Raw genomic sequence first — 22,470 nt, 5'->3', positions numbered from 1 at the left:
TCTATTTAAAAGTGTCGAGAAATGCCAGTTTTAAGTGTTGCAGCTCGCCAATGGTTGAAGCTATGTTTACCAAACTTTCATACATTAATTGAACACCAATTCCTTACCTTCCAGAGCATCCACCTGTTCAAGTAGCCAACAGTTAGTGTCCTGCCATTTTAAGTAGTTTTTAATGGTTAGCTGTATCAGACGAGCTCCAGTTGGGGTGGTGGAGGGGGTGGAGGAAAAGACCATGCAAAAAGCCATTTCTTGTCATCGATGTAATTCAGTGTTGTTTGTGTGTGGTACAGTAGATTGCAAGACGGTTGTCAGTCAAAATTTCTTTCGCTGGTGATATCACGTGAAAAGCAGCCAATCAGAAACTTCGCAGAGAATTTTATAAAGTCTTGCCAGCTGTCATTGGTTGGTTTTCACGTGAGTCCCATTCAGAATTTTTGTACGACTGCATGACAACCAACATGCAATCTACTGTATAATGTTTTACTATTAATTGTCTTATTTGTGTTTATATACGTATGTGCATGTATGTTTAGTTTGTTGTTGTTTTTTTGTATCACTCCAACAAGGAGGAACAGCATTGTGCTGATTGTTGTGAGTATAAAATAATAAATTAAATCAAATCAGGGTGAGAGGTTGTTTTTAAAATGAAAGAGGAATGCATAGAGCCAAATTATGGATCATTCAGGTCTCAAACTGGCTAAAATGAAAGGAAATTTACAGCACAGGTCTTTTTTCAATAGCACAGAGCTGTACAGCCATTTCCAGGTTAGCCGCAACTTCATTAAGGCCCCAGACTGCTTGTTCAGCTTGCCACTAGGCTTGGGAAAAGTAGACCACTCAAATCTAGCTGATTTTGATTGGGAAATTTGATAGTCTACTCATGTAACTTTGTGTTCTTGGTGAAAAATCAAGATGGGAGACCAGTTTTCCCAGATCCAATCGCACAATATACTATGGAAAAAGGATGTTGCCCCCAAAAATCCAGGGTGTCGTGAAATCAAAGGTGGTGACCAAGCAGGGGCATAGCCAGAATTTTTTCAACAGCATCATAAAGTTACTAGGCCCAGCCACTGAAAAGATCTTGAATATTTCAATGGTCCAAAATAGTGTTGTAATTGTTAATTAAACAATAACTAAATCAAAAATAGTTTTGTAGCAGCTTAAAAATTATTATTAACAATAGCAAACAATAACTAATAATATTTTAATGCAACACAACAATTAATAACAATAACAAGAATTCTGTAATCTTTTTTGTACCATTAGGAAAATTACTGCACTGGCAATGAATTTATAACTACGCACTCTGACTGATTTACAACAGAATACCAAATCATAAATAAAGTATACTTAAGCGCAAGTTAAGCCTTTATACATAAAAGCTACACAAGACCTGTAACAGTCTTTACCAGTTCCTTCAAAATAGTTAAACACTTTCTGAGTAATATTGGTTACCTTAAAAATGTTCCTAAAGTAATAGTAGGTTGAGAGAAATGCACCATGCTTTGATCTGTCAAGTACATCATTTTTCTTGATAATTAGACACCTGCTTAGCAACTTGCCTTCAAAATCCACCTAGATCCTTGTGCTACATTTCTACATAACATAATACTTTGAAATTCAAAGTATATACACAGACACCTTAGCTCTCACACATTACATGTGTGGCACACACATGCATCCATTGTGCATTGCAATTCATGACAAAAACAGCTTGTTTACTTTTTTGTAACATTGTTATGACTGGTGAATTCACGCATACCTCATCAAAAGAAGAATGGTGTCTGATCATGAGTTAGTCAGTGTTTTCATCTGAATGCACTTAGTTACTAACTCAAAAGTGAAGTAGCCATTATGCTTCACTTTCAACTATGTTCAGCCTGTTATACAGTGCTACAAGCAAACAACAGTAGGAGAAGGGCCTCTGCAAGTAATCCAGTCACCATGAAAAATACCAATGAGTTGCCTGCCCCAACTATCAATTACTGATTCAAAAGTGAAGTGCCCATTACACTTTGCTTTCAACTATGTTCAGCTGCTACACAGCATTACAAATGAAGTACAGTAGGAGAGGTGCCGCTGCAATCAATCCAATCATCATGGAAAATACGGATGATTCCTGTTTACAAATGTAGGGAAGCCATTATGCTACTGCGAATCAACACCTTTGGCTGTCAGCAAAAAGAAATGGGACACGAAGGAGGGCAAAGGCAATTATAAGTCCATGATGCATGCATTTTACATACTTCGGTATGCCAAAGGCACCTGTCGGGCTGAAGCAACATAGATCAGTGACAATATCAAGCCCATAGCCTTAGCCATTATCGAGCTATGCTTGTCTGAAGGCATCAGGGCAGTAGAAAATTCCATTGAATAAAGTCTATTGGAAGGATTTAGGGTCGTATTGAAGGAAAGTTTGGGCTTGGTTATACCTAATCAATACTTCCAAGGCACCAGGAAGGTATTGTGAAGCTGGTTTTGAATGATATTTTTGGCTAGAACCACACTGTATGATTCTTTAATGTATGATACCATCTAAGTTCAAAAGGGAAAAGTGTGCTTTATATTCCAAAGTGTGCTATATTTTCCATCGTATGGCAATAAAGCACATTTTGTGTGAATGTGACACAACCATAAACACAACTCACAAAGACTCTGGAATGACCACAAGCATCCCCACTAACAAAGCTGTCAACAATGTTACCATAGCAATTAACAACAAATTAATGGCTGCACACACAAATGTTTATAATTCCACTACATATATATATAGAATAATTATACCATTCAGTCTTAATTGTTCACTAAACTATCCATCTTTGTAGGTCCAGCAACTTCTTCAGTGGCTGCTTCATATTGATGCCTTCAACTTTGTCACAATGATGGCCACACTTGCAAACAACAATTAGGTAGCTGTATTACTCACATACACCATAGCTAACCTTCCCCAGTTGTTCTCCTCATCCTATTGCCCCACTACTAAGTGAATTCTGGATCTGACAGATCACACTGTGACAAAATCATGTGATAACTTGACGTTAATGGCTACAAATTAACCTTCTATGGCTAATCACGAGTTCTTTGCTGCCATCATGCTGTTCCGGCTCATGATAAACTGTATTAACAGTTATCTTCTTCTTGATTGCAACTCTGTATTCGTACATTAAACCAGTTAAAACACTGCTTACACTCATGCACTACGGAAAATATAGCACTTGGGTGTGGTCTCAAGTCAAATATAGCACTTTGCTTTGCCCCGTGCTATATTTGTCTCTTGACCACACCGTTATGCTATATATTCCGTATTGCACTCGCTGTGGTGCTTTAACTAGTATACAATGTCAAATCTACAAACATTCCTTCAACAAAAACCCTGATCCAAAATTATGGACTTTTTTACGCACATAGTCTAATATTAATAGCTCTGTGACTGTTTATTGTATTCAAACTTGCCTTTGATCCTCAAGTTAAACCCTTTTTACGTGTTCAGCAATTAAGTGATGTGTTTGCATTTTATAGCATTATATGTAAGTGTGTATAAAAGACATGTCTTGATTTAGGAGTTGCATAGCACATACACACAGAGCTGCTAATCTTGTGTCCCAAACTCACCAAAATCAAGCTACTAAAAACTATTGCTAGCAGTGGCTATATAGCTAGCTACACTACCATACTGTTGGTTTTCATCCTCAGCATTACTCAAACTACTCGAAGCTGGTTTTAAGAGATGTCTTCTGGGTGGTGTGGTAAGCTCAAATGGCAGTTTCTGCCTTTTTGAAGGAAAAGGACTTGGCTTGAAAAGATTTGATTTGATTTATTGTTTTACCTCCTTGTAATCTGCTACAGCTGTTCTTCCTTACAGGAGAGGGAAAACAAGTTGATGTTATTCTTCTAAAAACCAGGTGCCCATGCAGTTAATATTATCCCATTTTGACTAATTAGGCAATTAATCAACCATTTAGGTTATATTCATGCTATTGCTATTATTAATTCAGCTAGATAATTAGATTTGTAAATACTATAATTTACAGTATTTTGTAATTCATGAATTATTTTGTAATTCGGTAATTATGTTGCTATGCACTACTAAGGAAGCATAACTTTAACAATCCACTGTAAACTGCAATTACGCACAGAAGTATCTTCTCAACTGTTTTATAGTGTATCTATCATGTTTTTCACTCGAATTGTTTTGAAAAACCCTTGAGGCTGCTCTTCATATTTGTTTGCATACGTACGGGTCACGCCCCCTTTCTCTTTGAAGGGATTCATTATTTCCGGTAACCTACGAAGCCAAATACATTGTTTTCAGTTGTTTTATGCCTGTATAGCGCATTATAAAAAGCATTCATAACGTCTTCAGGAACTTCTTTGCCATCTTTTTTAAGCTGAACGAATAAACCATCTCACAGTAAAAGCTTCTCTACCAGGAAGGTTTATACTGGTTCTGTGCAGCCTTCATTTCACCTATGAAGGCTGCTTTTCTCTCTCTCTCTCTCTCTCTCTCTCTCTCTCTCTCTCACACACACACACACACACACACACACACACACAAACACACACACACACACACACACACACACACTTTTTCCAAAACAATTACAGGAGCCAGGCACACACCCTGTTAAAAACACACACCCATACAGTAAAAAAAATACAAAGCTAAAACACAGAAAATACATAAGTACACAAGTACAAGTACAACAAAACAGCTAACTAATTTATCCAATAAATGTAAGAATTAATCATTGCAGAATTGTCTATAATGATGCCCAGGTATACAATCACTGAAAGAGGAAAGGAATGTTATTCCACCACTGACACGTTTGAAATTGGAAAAAACTTTGGGAGAAAGAAAGGGTATACCTCAACAGGGGTGGATTGGGGGGTGCTTTCGGGGTTAAAGCCCCCCCCCCCCCCTTTCACTTTTAGGCTTTACTTGATCAATATGCTAAGGATTATAATGAAATTTTGTCTTAGCTGATCACTAATAATACAAAGCTGATCACTAATAATACAAACTAGTATTTTAAAAATTGCTAATTTAAAAGTGAAGTAGGGATCTTTGCAATAAAAAGTAGTGAAACAAGAGATGAATGATGGTATTACAGCATAGCTCGGTGGGAAAGTCCCTACTTTAGCTAATGTGCCAAAGTAGGGACTTTCCCATCGAGCTATGCTGTAATACCATCATTCATCTCTTGTTTCACTACTTTTTATTGCAAAGATCCCTACTTCATTAGCAATTTTTAAAATACTGGTTTGTTTAGTTTTTTGTTGTAGCACAGCTAGCTAGTTATAACTTATTAAAGTACGTACTGTGCCAAAATTGGAAGCATATAGGCCCGTAGTAGCGTGCATAGCTTACCTTTGATCATGGTAGCAGTGGCACTCAGATCTATGACCAGTCTCAGTACGATGGTCCGTGTTCTAGTCACCCCGGTTGGAAGTTGTTCGAACGAACAGACCCTTTCAGTTGTCTGGAGCTTAGTCTCGACTAACAGGATGAAGTAATACAATTTCTACTCGAGTACTATCCAATCACATGAATCACTCGCTGCCGATCTTGCCATCCGGCACTGAGTGGTTGAGTCAGTGTGTTCAGAGGAACAAGCCATCAAGTATCAGTCCGTCTTAAATCTCCTCGTCGATTGTAGTACAGGCGTTGGCAAAAGTCGAAGTGACAACTCAGCAGCCTTTAACGTTTCACGTGCAACACTTGAAATTATAAGGGCCCCACTCTTTCAGCAGCATAAGCGCTTTCTGAAATAATTTTGTGGTGTCTACAGAAAAGTGTTGATATGGAAAATTAACGCCTCGGTATGGTTTCGATGCTTGAAGAAGAAGACAACCAACCTGATTGAAGATAAAAGGAAAGACAATGTGCACAGGGCGTACACTCGTCGGAACCCCAAAAGGCACATCCCACCAGTGAGTTTGTTGTTGTGGCGTAAAATGGTGACCGTGTGCTGCTTCGTTTGGGTTCTAGGCTTGCGACTGTGGTCAGGCAGTGAGTGAGGCAGTGAGTGAGGTAGTGAGTGAGGCAGTGAGTGAGGCAGTGAGTGAGGCAGTGAGTGAGGCTAAAGTTGGAGTTTTGGGCGATTTAAAAAAAAATTTAAATCGGGCAACCTGTAAGTGTTTTGTTGTATTTAATGCTGTTTTATGTATTATATGGACTAGTACTATTCCGTAAAGGTGATTTTTGCCGTGTAAAATGTCTGTAGGCTGATTTTTAAAGGCAGAATTTTGGGCGGCATGCGAAACGTTCACCATGATCCCTATTTAAATGGTACGACCGCACCATTTGATACTCATAAACCCACCTTTCTTTTCAAGACATCATCACTGGATTTATGCTAAAAGTTATGCAACAAGGACCCGGATCAACATTGGAGATTGAGATACTCTAATAGAGCAGTCACCTAACTACTCTAATAGAACATTCAGCAGATACATAATAGTTGGTTCTGCTATGGAAACATACATACAATGAAGTACATTAGTCTGTTTAAAAGGCTTGATTCATCTACTTGTGTAGTTATTATGTATGACAATACTTACACAATTTCCATTGAAAATGCTCTCAGATTCAATCTTGTATCACTGAAATTTCAAAATTTTCCACTTTCAACATTATTATTCTAACATGCGCCTATTTTTGTGCAATTGTGAGAACATGCATCATGTGCTTGGTTGTCCGAACCTACCCAAACCTTTCCATTAACAAATGCTGCAGAGTACCATACCTAAATCTAAAGGCAGTAAATAAAATATCTACAGGTAGAAATATGCATTTTTCTGGGAGGGCATGCCCCCAGACCCCCCTAGTTCCAGCATGCCAAAGCATTCTGGGAGGTTTGAGAGATTAGCACCTTGAGTTAGCCCCCCCTTAGAGATCCTAGATCCACCCCTGTTCAAGTGGTTTGCAAAGAACTGCTTATCATAATGTTGGTGTTTATTTCCAAACTTAACTGGTGCATGGCTCCAAGTGAATATCCCTAAACTGATGGTGCTGACAAAACATTTTGCACACAGAGTGAAACTGGATTAAACCTAGTGTTGTTTTAGTCCCGAGTTTAGTTTTAGTTTAGTTTTAGTATAGGTAGAAAAAAATCTTGTAGTTTTAGTAAATTTTAGATTAGAAAGTAATTTATGCTTACTAAAATAGGTTTTAGTTTTAGTTATAGTAAACTAAAACCACAGTACATGGAACTAAGTGTTACCAATACTTACGTATTTAGTATCAGTACCATATTACAGTATGTATATTTACTTATTGAAAGACCAAAATCATAATTGAAATATATAGTTACAAGTAAAATTGCTGGCAGCTGAAAAGAAATATTTTTGCTAAATTATAGGCTAGTTTGTGTGGTTTTAGTTTAGTTTTAGTACAGGTAGGAAAATCAAATGGTACAATAGTACCATTTAAGTAGGGATCGCCTTGAAAATGCACACGCCGCCCAAAATTCTACCTTTAAAAATTATCCTAGAGACATTTTATGCGATGAAAATCACCTTTATGGAATAGTACTAGTCCATATCATACAGTATGATAGTACTGTATAGTAGGGACCACAAAGGGGTAGGCGTGGCCCATGAAATAACATCACCCAAAACCAGCCTCGATTTTCCCTGACGATGATTAGGCAGTATTGGTTAGGTAAAACTAAGCCCAAACAAGCTTTCAGATTGGCCCAAAACGCCTTCAACAAGTTGCTACAGAATTTTAAAAATAATTTATTTAATGGAATTTTCTACTGACTGACTGCCTGCCTGACTGACTGATGCCTTCAGACAAGCGTAACTCGATAATGGCTAAGGCTACAGGCTTGATTGTTTCACTGTTCGATGACGCTTCGGCCTGAGAGGTGCCTTTTGGCATACCACAGTACGTACAATGCATTCTTCATAGACTTACCAGTGTCCTCCTTTGTGTCCCATTCATCTTTGCAGACAGTGAAAAGTGTCGATTTGGCGATAGCATGTGATGGCTTCCCTTCGTAACAGAAATCATCCGTATTATTCATTGTGGCTGTTTTGATTGCAGAGGTGCTTTTTGAACAGTTCTCGATTCGTACTGCTGTGTAACGGGTTGAACACGGCTGACAACAAAGCGTATTGGATACTTCACTTTTCAGTCAATAATTGATATAACTGGGGTGCACGGCACCATTTCTTTTGGTATGCATGGATTGCAGAGGTGCTTTTCGAACAGTTCTAGATCTGAAATGCTGTGTAACGGGATGAACATAGCTGACAACGAAGCGTAATGGATACTTCACTTTTCAGATGATAATTGATATAGCTGGGGTGCGGCTCCATTTCAGATGCGGTATGCATGTGTTCACCAGTCATAAAAATAATATTTACAAAAAAATTTAACAAACAAGTACATAGAAAAATTTGGAATTTTCAACTACCATAGCACATTGATAAAAAGTACTGAAACAAACTGGAGTAGTGCACGATATTAAATCACAGTAAAACAATGAGAAGTGTTATATCCCTACTGTGCTCAAGATGCCACAATGGAAATGCACAGTAGGAATATAACACTTATTGGTTTACTGTGATTTAGTATCATGCACTACTCCAGCTTGTTTCAGTACTTTTATCGATGTGCTATGGTCCCTACTCTAGCCCAAATTTTTCTGTGTACTTGTAATATATAAAACAGCATTAAATATAACAAAACACCGCCAGGTATAGAATTTTTAAAACATGCCAAAACTTGAATTTTAGTCTCACTGCCTCACTCACTGACCATAGTTGCAAGGCTAGAGGCCAAACGAAGCAGCACACAGCCACCATTTTACACCACAATAACAAACTCACCCGTAGGATGTGCCTTTTGGGGTTCCGACGAGTGTAGGCCCTCTGCGCCTTGTCTCTTCTTTTATCTTCAATCAGGCTGCTTATCTTCTTCTTCATCCAACAAAACCGTATCAAGGCAGTAATTTCCGTATCAACACTTTCTTTCAGCAACATATATAGATGCCACAGAATTATTTCAGAGCTGGACTTCAGAAGTACTTCAGTGCTGGCGCTACTATAAGACTAGATATGCGCAATGGTTTGCGATTGGGATCCCATTCGTGATAGGTCCACCATCACGCCCGTCAATTAAAGATCTAGGTGGACTAATAGCGATAGAGTACAGAGACCACACCTCTTAACAATCTAGCTGTTTACTTAACAGTAAATAAAATGACCTCACCCCTTATTGGTCTAGCTGGCCGCACACCTCTTGGCTGACTCGAAATATATTCTAATACAACAATCACTCTAATACAACAGTCATGTATGATATTTAATAGAACAGTCACAAGTTACATTGTAGCTAGCTATGCTACACAACAAAAAACTAAAACTAGTGTTTTTAAAAATTGCAAATTTAAAAATGAAGTAGGGATCTATGCAACAAAAAGTAGTGAAACAAGAGATGAATGATGGTATTACAGCATAGCTCATTGGGAAAGTCCCTACTTTGGCACATTAGCTTAACAATTATTTTTCTCAATGCCAAAGTAGGGACTTTCCCACTGAGCTATGCTGTAATACCATCATTCATCTCTTGTTTCACTACTTTTTGTTGCATAGATCCCTACTTCATTTTAAATTTACAATTTTTTAAAATGCTAGTATCTTTTAGTTTAGTTTTAGTACACGTAGGAAGATATCTTTTAGTTTTAGTATAAACTTTAGCCAAGAACTTTTAGTTTAGTTCTAGTTTAGTACACTAAAAGTAATTTATGCTTACTAAAATAGGTTTTAGTTTTAGTTATAGTGAACTAAAACAACACTAATTAAATCCTGTAAACGTAGCCATTGTAAATGCTGGTAGTGTTCTGATAAGGATTCATGAGTATATGATGCAAATTTCTTACTAGGCGTACTGCTCTATTCTGTAGCCTTCTAATTTATTGGTGTAAATGTTGAGTCAATGGGGCCTCCACACAATCAATGCATAGTTGAGGCGAGACAACAATAACGAGTCTACCAGTAATTTTAGCAGGCTAGCACCAAAATAGTGCTTAGGAGTGGCAACAAGGTGAAGGTAATATGTTTAGACTTGGTTAATATGGGCTTGGCTCATGCTGTCTTTTAATTACGTAAAGCAGATCAGATCCAGGTCCCATCCAAATTACTATTCAGGTCAGTGATGCTAACCCAGTTTCAACCCCGACAAGATCAGCTCTATAGCAGAGCCTTTTAATATAGTGTAACATGATTGTGCCAACCAAAGGACATCTAGAGAGCAGGTTTTGTGTAGGCAAATCCTCCTGAGTACACATATACACACATTGAGAAAAGCAATTATCAAACGGTACGGTTGTACCGTTAAGTAGGGATCGTGGTGAATGTTTTGCGCGCCGCCCAAACTTCCGCCTTTAAAAATCAGCCTACAGACATTTTACGTGGCGAAAATCACCTTTACGGAATAGTACTAGTCCATATCTATCTATTCTATCTATTCTTATATATATATATATATATATATATAAAGCTGAAAATGTCTGTCTGTCTGTCTGTCTGACGGTCACGCTGCTTACTCACCAGACTTGGCGCGAATCGACATAGTCTGTGCTGATAATGAAGCGCTCATCATCCGCCTACTCTAAGATTGTTATCACGAGTTCACGCGTGCTTCCGTTCGGTCTCTACAGCGCGTAGAAGGCCAAGGTGTAGAGAAAACTTGAGCAACATTCCTTTGAAAACCACAGCACATACTGTTCAAGTGGTAGAACGCCTGACTAGCGTGCAAGAGGTCGTGGGTTCAAATCCACGTGTTGACAGATTTTTTTCTTTCTACTTAGTACCTTTTTGTGAACACCTTTTTAAAACACGGCTTTTAGCTCATCATATCTTGGCATGCAAAGCACGTATCGAGGCGGGACTTCAGCGAAATTAAACGCCCATCATCTGGCAACTCGAGTGTTGTTGTAGCAAATCAATACGTGCTTTTGTTCGCTCTTTATAGGGCGATGAAGGCACTGGTGTAGGGAAGGATCACTGAAAAGTTGAGCTACATTCCTGTCAAAACCACTGATAAACAACTGTGGCGATTTGTGCACCTCCCTTAACCCCAAGTTATTATAACCAGCCAGGGTTCAATCCCCGCCTAGGTCATAACTTTTTTTTTCACTTTTGGGACCTTTTTGATGCACCTTTTTGCTCTATCTGTTCCATGCAAGTCTTCATCTACAAACTCTTATGATCAATTTTTCAGCACTGGCACTGAATTACCTCACATAATAGGGACTCTTATAGCACTTTTGGGACAGGGCAGACTAATTGCCAACATATTTGTCCATCTGTGTGTTGGTCCAGTGTGTTGTATTAGAGTAGGTAAAAGCTTCTTTCACCAGTATCCAGAATATCTACATCTTTGTTTTAAGCACATAGGTGTGCACTGACATGAAAAACTGTTTGTTCAGACTTACCTCAATACTGCTGTAGTAATAGGCAGCTTGCATGATTGAACAAATACTACTGTGCATCTGAAAAATGATAATACTGGAACCATGCAGATCCATAGTTTACACCGAGGAACTGCATCTGACCTGGCACAACTGTTTCACTATCCTGCTTACATGCTTTCACTCTAAAGATTCATACATTACCTTATTGGTCAATTACACTGCAGGTGTTTCAAAACTGGGTTTTTGTATGGCAAGAGGTATATGTGTCACTGCAACATCAGAACTGAAAGTGCATAGGACAAGTTCTGAACTTTTGCTTGCCATGCAGTAACTATAACTGCAAATTGTGTTGACTTTAAATTATGTTCAAGTTCATTTATCTTTATGACAGTCGGTAAGGTAAACATCAAAATGTAGAAACTGAAACTGTACCGTGTGTACACAACCTGTATGTAATGTAGGGTATACTGTATACAATTGCCTTAGCTCACATGCAGTTTAACTAATTAGCTAGCCTTGCATGCATGCTTCACTATAAATTATTATGTACTGCATAAGGATCATGTACTTTAAAGCACTATCGACATACATGCTACACAGCAAATATAGGACACTAATATTTATGCTTGGTTCCCAATATATTAATTATTGTTGCATTAGTTCTCATGTAAAGCAGCAAAGGTTTCGTTTGTTCTATACAGCACGTTGAAGTCACTGGTAGGGAAGATGCACTGAATAATTAAACTACATTCCTGTCAAAACCACAAACAATAAACTTTAGTGTTTTGCATCATTAATGACATAAGAAAACCTCATGCTCTTTAAAAAATGTGACATCACCATGTACCCTACATAGCTACATTAGCAGTGCTGGTGTTTAATGCTTAGTCCCTCTTCGTGGCATTAAAATGTTTAATGTGGAGATGGTCCTGCACATAGGGCAGGTACCAATGCTAGTAATACATAAAACAGCATTAAATACAACAAAACACTTACAGGTGGCCGGATATACAATTTTAAAAAAATCTCCTAAAACTCCAACTTTAGTCTCACTGCCTCACTCACTGCCTCACTCACTGCCTGACCACAGTCGCAAGCCTAGATCCCAAACAAAGCAGCGCACGGTCACCATTTTATGCCACAACAACAAACTCACCAGTGGGATGTGCCTTTTGGGGTTCCGATGAGTGTACACCCTGTGCGCCTTTTCTTTCCTTTTATCTTCAATCAGGTTGGTTGTCTTCTTCAAGCATCGAAACCATACCAAGGCATTAATTTTCCATATCAACACTTTTCTGTAGACACCACAAAATAATTTCAGAAAGCGCTTATGCTGCTGAAAGAGCGGGCACTTATAATTTCAAGTGTTGCACGCGAAACATTAAAGGCTGCTGAGTTGTCACTTCGACTTTTGCCAACGCCTGTACTGCAATCGACGAAGAGACTTAAGACGGACTGATACTTGACGGCTTGTTCCTCTGAACACACTGACTCAGCCACTCAGTGCTGGACAGCGAGATCGGCAGCGAGTGATTCATGTGATTGCATAGTACTCGAGTGGAAATTGTATTACTTCATCCTGTTAGTCGAGACTAAGCTCCAGACAACTGAAAGGGCCTGTTCGTTCAAGGGGTCCCTCACGGTTAAAATCACATACGAAATTTGACATTTTAAAATTTTTTGCAAAATTTCAAGGTTTGAGCTTGAAATTTCAAATAATACCTGATAACATTACAAATAACTCCTGAATGATCCAGTAAGATGTAGTTACACGCATGCAGTTACACTATTGTGGTTGTCTCCAGCATTATCAGAACCAGTCTATAAGACTACTTCTTTAACTTGCAAGATAAACCTTGCATAACTTGCGAGATAAATCTTTCATAGCAGCAGTTATTCATCACTCTAAATCTTACCTAGGCCTTTAGAAATGCAACTGAAACCTTAAGGAACAGCTGTAATCGCCCCAGCGGCTGTAATGAAATGCCGTCAAAACGATAATTATTTTTTACGGACGCCTATTTCGTATTAGATGTTCAGTTAACTTGTCACTATAAAAGTTGACAATAATATCCGTGACTGATGAAGCTTTACTGAATTCAAGAAAAACTTGTCAGCAGCTCATCACATTCCATGGAATATGGAGTTGCAAGGCGTGCGCTAATGAAAAGATCCAGGCCAAAAGTTTCAAATTTCAGACCAAAATTTCAAATTTCAAAATTAATTTCTGTGTGGTTGTACGAAATTTCATAGTGTCAGGGACCCCTTGTGTTTGTTCGAACAACTTCCGGCTGGGGTGAATAGAACGCGGACCATCGTACTGAGACAGGTCATAGATCTGAGTGCCACTGCTACTATGATCAAAGGTAAGCTATGCACATTACTACGGGCCTATATGCTTCCAATTTTGGAACAGTACATACTTTAATAAGTTATAACTAGCTAGCTGTGCTACAACAAAAAACTAAACAAACAAAAGTATTTTAAAAATTGTTAATTTAAAAATGAAGTAGGGATCTTTGCAATAAAAAGTAGTGGAACAAGAGATGAATGATGGTATTACAGCATAGCTCGATGGGAAAGTCCCTACTTTGGCACATTAGCTCAATGCCAAAGTAGGGACTTTCCCGCCGAGCTATGCTGTAATATTATCATTCATCTCTTGTTTCACTACTTTCTATTGTAAAGATCCCTACTTCATTTTTAAATTAATAATTTAAAAAATACTATACAGATTATCATTTAATGAGTTAATGAATCATGTTCTTAATCTACTACATATTGTGCTATATTAGGTGATCAGATGGATAAACTTGAAGGATTTGATATCAGTGACTGCAACATTGATGTTGCCTTCACTCGTGTCAGTTGTAAATTGCTTGCTTTACTAGAAGCCAAAATAACTGTTGAGATGATAAAAATTGCTTGTTTTACAAATGCTAATACTGAGATGGGTATTGGATATCCTGATGAACTCCGAAAAAAAATTGAGGCAGCAAAATCGGTGAAGGAGTTTTTTAACATCATGGTTCAGTATCCCTCTCACTGGAGCTGGATTAATATTCAAGTTATGGAAAAAATAGCATCTTTGAATGATCAAGCCATAAAGCTGGTTGATCTCTACAAAAAAGCAATGTACGGAAAAAGGCTAATTGATATTTTGTCTGAACTTAAAGATTTTAAAGCAGATGAAAATTTTTATTCTGTTGTCAAAGAAAAATGGGATAAACCGCTAAATGAAATAACATTTAAAGATCTTCAAGATCACAAATCTTGTGTTGGAAAAATTTTTGGCATTGATAAATCAGCATTTGTACTTTTAAAAATTGCAACAGGTTGTGTTGAGAATCACTGGTTGATTCCTAGAACATTATTATCTCATGCATATTCTGCATTCAAAAATAACCAAGACAAACTATTAAAGTATGATATTACTTGGATAACTTTTGGATACGAGGAGTCTCTTTCAACAGCACCTTCCCAAGGTACATGCACATGTACATTCATCTACTTTAATTCCATGTACATGCATATATAAATGAATCACTTATTTAATTATTATTATATATATAAAACTGAAAGCCTTCTGGCTGTCCACATCCATTTGACATCCAATAATTTTCTCACCACCTGTATATAGTATGATAGTAGGGATCATGGAGAATTGGGCTTTTTCAGCCAAAAATATCACCCTAAAACCAGTCTCAATTTCCCTTCATGACAGCTTGGCAGCATAGCCAAGCCCGAAAACATCCTCAGACTAATCCCAAACCCTTCCAAAAAGTTTCTATAGAATTTTAATTTTCTATTTTATTCTGACTGACTGACTGACTGACTGACTGACTGACTGACTGACTGACTGACTGACTGACTGACTGACTGACTGACTGACTGACTGACTGACTGACTGACTGACTGACTGACTGACTGACTGACTGACTGACTGACTGAGCCAAGCATATTTCAGCAATGGATAAGGCTATACGAGCTTGATTTCTTCACTGTTCAATGTCACTTTGTCCCAAGATGTTCCTTTTCGCCAACAGCAGTATGTACAACACATGCATCATGGACTTGCCTTTGTCCTCCTTTAAATTGTGTTCTAGTTCTTTTTGCTGACAATGCCTCGGACAATGCAAAGTGTTGATTCACGATAGCACGATGTGGCTTCCCTGTGGCTGTGTTGGCTATTAGCTCTGTATTTTCTGTAGCAACTATATAGATTGATTGCAGAGACGCTTCTCGTACTGTTCTGCAATTGTGACGCTATGTAACAGACCGAACATACAGTAGGTGAAAGCGAAGCCTGCATAATAGCCACTTCACTTTGAGTAGTTGGGGCTTACAAATTGTCTGTATTTTTCATGCTGACCGGATTGATTTTTTCCTACTGTTCTTTGTTTGTAGCACTGTACAACAGGCTGAAAGCGAAGCGTAATGGCACTTCATTTTCGAGTCAGTAATTGATAGCTGGGGTGCGTGTTCAGACAAAAAATTAACTCTGGCACCATCCTTTCTTTTGATGTGGTATGCACCGGTTCACCAGTTATAATAATGTTGCAAAAAAAGTAAACAAAAAAGTATAAGGAAATATTAGGAATTTTAAATTTGATTAGAGTTCATAGAAAAAAAAGAGGGGGGTTGCCTACACCTGCAGATATACTAGTGGACAATTAATCCCTAATTCAGTATATGCCCAAGACATCTACTGCATGTTGAATGCAAAAGTATAGGGCAAACCTTGCTGGAATTTGTTATGTAAACCACATGACAAAAAAAAAAAAACCACTTATAAATCACCATTTCAAACAACTTATTGTGCATGGATTTCTGTGTTTCACATACAGTGTATATTGAAAATTATAGCAAAATATTGACTATACGTTAAATATTGATATCAGTTATAAAACTATTGAGATTCGATACGATATCAGTATTGAAAAAAAAAATTGCAATGTCGATACTTTTTCGGTATATTGCACATCACTACAGTGGAACCTCAGTTATCTGGAACCCACTTATCCGGATTCTCGGTTAACCGAACTGTGGAAATGACTGCTGTATTAGGGTAGTGACTGTTCTATTAGGGTAGTTAATAATACTGAAATTTAAAAAATGTTCTTTATGCTATTTTAAGGTAATTTCAGAGATATGGACTTTTCAGAATTATGGATCACCCCTGGTCCCAAGGGGTTCAGATAACTAAGGTTCTACTGTACTGCGCACCCCTTGCTGACTCGAGATATATTCTAATACAACAGTCATGTAAGATATTCTAATAGAACAGTCACTAGTTACATTGTAGCTAGCTGTGCTACAACAAAAACTATATTTTTTAAAACTTGTTAATTAAAAAATGAAGTAGGGATCTATGCAATAAAAAACCAGTGAAACAAGAGATGAATGATGCATGCTATTACAGCATAGCTCGATGGGAAAGTCCCTACTTTGACACATTAGCTATAACACAATTATTTTGTTCAGTGCCAAAGTAATGACTTTCCCATCGAGCTATGCTGTAATAGCATGGATCATTCATCTCTTGTTTTACTAGTTTTTATTGCATAGATCCCTACTTCATTATTTAAATTAAAAATACTAGTAAAATAAAATAAATTTACAGATTTTAGCAGAATTCCGCATTTCAGCTGACATGGTAAGCTCCAATCCCACTAAACTGAGCACTGGGAAACACAGTTTTTGTTTATATAGGCTCATACAATCAAGAACACAACCATTACAAACAAAATCACTCACGCAGATGCTTTCTTGAAGTGACTCTCCATGTATTTCGTCTTTACACTAAAAAGACGGATACTAACCCAGCAACTCTTGGTTAAATTCATTCGAAATATCAAAGAATAATTCATATATACGGTTTTCCAGACCATATATTCTATTTAAACTGATTAGTTTAGGGTGAATTCCAATAGTCTTGGTACCGCTGAATCCCACAATACATTACACATTGGGAGAAAAGATGAACCGGTTTCAGAAATCGTGAAAAGGCGATTATATGCTTTACAGCTAGAGCCATGAAAACAAGGTGGAGTATTCCTTATATGTATGTGAGTTATTAATAGACCGTATTTTGTGGGTACCATCATGTAAAGTTGCTAGCGTTTTGAAAGTACACGAAAATCACTATCATTTTGCATCATTTTATTGAGTAATATTTTGGGAATTTGCAACTTTTGGTATGTGATTGTGCAATCACGGTAGAAATGAAGCTCATTTCTGTACAGTTTAGCCATTTTAAAAAGCGTCTAGCAGTTTCCAAGGCTTGTTATTACCTTCATCACAAATTCTATAAAGCATAACTGCTAATTATAAACATTTGCCCCATGAAATTAATCAAAAGAAAAAAATACTGAAAAGTATCGAAATTTCAAAATTTTACCAATTACCATATCAATATCATACCGAAGCCAAAATCCTAATATTGCACATCACTAGTGTGCAGCTAGTTAGACCAATAAGGGCTGGGATGAGGTCATCTTGTTTACTGATAAGTAAATAGCTAGACTGTTAAGAGGTGCATGTGGTCTCCAAACTCTATCACTACTAGTCTGATATTTATTTGATGGGCGGGGTCAAGAACCTATCGCGAACGGATCCCAATCGTGGAGTTGCAGGCAGATATCTAGCTAGTATATCTCTTCTCACCGGGACTGAAGCGCTTCTGAAAATGCAGCTCTGAAATAATTCTGTGGCTGCTGAAAGAAAGTGTTTATACACAAAAATTAATGCCTTGATATGGATTCGTTGAATGAAGAAGAAGACTAGTAGCCTGATTGAAAAGACAAGGTGCAGAAGGCCTACGGTCGTCGGAACCCCAAAAGGAACATCCCACTGGTGAGTTGTTATTGTGGCGTAAAATGGTGGCTGTGTGCTGCTTCGTTTGACCTCTAGCCTTGCGACTGTGGTCAGGCAGGCAGGCAGGCAGTGAGGCAGACTAAAATTCAAGTTTTGGCGATTTTTAAGCAATTCTATATCCGGCCACCTGTAAGTGTTTTGTTATATTTAATGCTGTATTATATACTAGTACTATTCCATAAAGGTAATTTTCGTGGCGTAAAATGTCTCTAGGATGATTTTTAAAGGCGGAAATTTTGGCAGCGTGCGAAATTTTCAAGGGGATCCCTACCTAAGCAGTACTACTGTACCGTTTGATTAGATTCCGAATCCAATGGACTATTTTTGATATGTGGTGTAGTGTGGTAAACAAGCCAACCCCAAAGTAAACTGAGAGGTTTTAAGACTTCTATGTAGTGCCAGCCACTTGTCTCAACTGAAAACAGTGGCAAAATGTATTTAAAACCTGATAAACAAAAGTAGATTTTGCTTGTGGTATACATCCAACTTAACTTACAATGAAGAGTATGTATATGTTTGTTTTGCAAATGTTACAGTTAGTTCTATATCGTGATAGCTATATGTTCATATCATGACATAAGCCTTGGTGATATATGAGTTTTTCTATATCGTGGCAACACTACATTTTTGTAGTACTTTAATAGAGCAGAATATTCTAGATTTTCCAGTAGTACAGTAGATATATAAAATTATGACCTTTACTTATTGAGTATAATTAAAACTAGGGCTTTTATTTAAGTAAGATGACAACAGTAGTTCAGTGGTGAAGGATTAGGTGTGAGGTCCCTTTTTGAACCTCGGACAATTCTTGTTCACTTTATCACTTATTGGTGGCTGTTCTATTAGAGTATTTCAACCCCATAATTTTACACCAAGTTGGTATTTGCAATTTCTTTTAAACAACAAATGATTTGAGATATATATGATTGTTAATCTACAGTACATATTACAGACTAGTGCTGAAACAATTATTCGGATATTTGACTATTCGGTCAGTATGACATCGTTAATTCCCTATTCAAATATTCGTTAGCACTGCAGTAAGCTGTGATCAGATGAATGAAGCCAACCCAGGAACTTGAGATTGTGAACAAAGTGGTATATTCATACTATTTTAGAAGAGATAGAAACAACTTTCAGACTTTAACCTTACTGCCAAACAAAGACTTCAATGCATATTCTTAAAGAATAATCGAATAATCGGTCGTTTTGTTTACAACTATTCCAATAGTAAAAATTGCTATTCTTTTCAGCACTAAAGACATATTGTAAGTTATTCCCATAAGCTATTTTCCCTGTAGGTGTGACAAATAATTGGTCTTTTTATGCAAACAATAATATTATTTAGAGGTGTACCGATATACCGATAAATATCGTATCAGTGGCCGATATAGACATTTCTACTATATCGGTGGGAGCCGATATTGCTGCTAAAAACCGATACGATAAACTGAACTATCTTGAGGACACAGTCCAATGATCAAACCATATTATAAACCCTAACAAGGGCGGGAAACAGTAGTTATCTTCCTTGTCTAAAAGCAGTACACTACGCGAAGCCATCCAAATGCATGGATAATTACTGTTTTGTTGTCACAAAGCGTACCAATCATACAACAAACATTCATAGTGGTGGGCCTGGGGAAACAGCAAAAAGATGAACCAAGAGCACAGCATAAAACAACCAGCCATCTCTACAAGCCATTAAAATGTGGAGTAATCTGGACTTATCTTGGCAGGGGCATGTATTAAAATATTTGTGGGTGCCTTATAGTCTGAGCTGTCAATAGAGGCCACACCACCATGGGTAACCAAGCATAGCCAATAATATTAAGACTGTCTCTTCAGTAGTTAGAATAAAGTTGAACATGGCATATGTGTTTCCTCAAATCAAGACACACGATAGTGTGTCGTGCGGCCCAAGAAGCCGGCACGCCACACCGTAAGTATATTGACAGGAAGAAAGAAAACGTCATTTTCACACTTTTGTATCTCGGTGATACCTTATCCGATTGAAACCAAATTTGCTGCAGAGTTGCCCGCCAGCTAGGGGAGTCTACATTCCAAATTTGAAGGAAATCACTCAAGCCATTTCCAAGATATGAGCGTCCAAAGTTTGTTTTTTTTTCTTAGTTTTTTTTTTCTTCTTTGTCTTTTCGCACACTTGCAAAAATTGGTATAACAAGCAAACGCGTACTCCGATCGCCTTGAAATTTGGCACACAGAAAGGGAGTCCAAAGGCGAATCCTAGCATCAAATTTGGTACAAATCCGATGAATGGTTCAGGAGTTATGACCGATTATTCGCGTAAAACAAGATCGATTTGTTGTCACGCCTACAGGGTAAACCGCTCCATGGAATGAGTTGAAAATTGCTATGTAGATGGAGTAACCATCGTAGGAGTGCCTTTTGGTGGTTTGAAAGGAATCGAGATAAAGACCACGGAGATATGACACAAAACCCAACCTGTGTCACAATTACGCGATCGATTTTTATGAATAAAAAAGTATTAGTTTTCACGCCTACTAGGCAAACCGCTTAGAGCAATGAGCTGAAAATCGGTGTATAGCTGGAATAATCTTCATAGAAAGTCCTTGCAGTAGTACAGAAGAATCGGATTACAAACCACTGAGTTATGATTCGAAAGCCAACTCCGTGTAGCAAATGTGAGATCGAGATACTCTAATAGAACAGTCCCCCTAATAGAGCATTCTGCTAATTTATTTACTCCATTATAGAATTCTATTACATTACAAGTTATTCTGTACGGACTTCAGCTGCAAACAGTTAATCTTATAGACAGTTCAGCAAGAAGCAAGTCACCCTGTGGAGAGTTAAGCTACAATTATATCACTGTAGAGATTCAGAACATTACAAGTCACACTGAAGAGAGTTCAGCTATAAACAAGTCATGCACCCTGTAGAGAGTTCACCTACAATTAAATCACTCTCTAGAGAATTCAGCTACACACAAGTCAATGTGCAGAGAGTTCAGCTACAAACAAATTACCCTGTAGAGAGATCAGCTACAAACAAAATACTTTGCAGAGAGTTCAGCTACAAACAAATCAAACTTTAGAGTGATCAGCAACAAACAAATCAACTTGTAGAGAGATCAGCTAGAAACAAATCAACCTGCAGAGAGATCAGGTACAAACAAATCAGCTTGTAGAGAGATCAGTTACACACAAATCAACCTGTAGAGAGATAAGCTAGAAACAAATCACCCTGTAGAGAGTTCAGCTAAAACAAATCAACCTGCAGAGAGATCAGCTACAAACAAATCACCTTATAGACAGTTCAGCTACAAACAAATTACCCTGTACAGAGATCGACTACAAACAAATCAATTTGCAGAGAGATCAGCTACACACAAATCAACTTGTAGAGAGATCGGCTAGAAACAAATCACCCTGTAGAGAGTTCAGCTACAACAAATCAACGTGCAGAGAGATCAACTACAAACAAATCACCTTGTAGAGAGATCATCTAGAAACTAGAAACAATGTAAGGAGTTCAGCTACAAGCAATACACCCTGTTGAGATTTCAGCTACAAACAAATCAACCTGTAGAGTGATCAGCTAGAAACAAATCACCCTGAAGAGAGGTCAGCTACAAAAAATCACCCTGTAGAGAGTTCAGCTACAAACAAATCACCCTGTAGAGACTTCAGCTACAAACAAATCAACCTGCAGAGAGATCAGCTACAAACAAATCACCCTGTAGAGACTTCAGCTAAAACAAATCAACCTGCAGAGAGATCAGCTACAAACAAATCACCTTATAGACAGTTCAGCTACAAACAGATTACCCTGTAGAGAGATCGACTACAAACAAATCAACTTGCAGAGAGATCAGCTACAAAAAATCACCCTGTAGAGAGATCAGCTAGAAACAAATCACCCTGTAGAGAGATCGACTACAAACAAATCAACCTGCAGAGAGATCAGCTACAAACAAATCACCCTGTAGAGAGATCAGCTAGAAACTAGACACAATGTAAGGAGTTCAGCTACAAGCAAATCACCCTTTAGAGAGTTTGGCTACAAACAAATTGCCCTGTAGAGAGATCAGTTACAAACAAATCAACCTGCAGAGAGATCAGCTACACACAAATCAACTTGTAGAGAGATCAGCTACAAACAAATCACCCTGTGGAGATCAGCT

General features: G+C 37.8%; 1 pseudogene; it reads left to right on the top strand.

Annotated features, from left to right (window-relative positions):
* Positions 1-22,470, top strand: part of LOC136239579 (structural maintenance of chromosomes protein 5-like) — a 52,186-nt pseudogene that overhangs the window by 5,421 nt on the left and 24,295 nt on the right.

Source organism: Dysidea avara, chromosome 11 (assembly GCF_963678975.1).
Source record: "Dysidea avara chromosome 11, odDysAvar1.4, whole genome shotgun sequence".
NCBI lineage: Eukaryota > Metazoa > Porifera > Demospongiae > Dictyoceratida > Dysideidae > Dysidea > Dysidea avara.
This window is presented reverse-complemented; position numbering and strand designations above follow the sequence as displayed.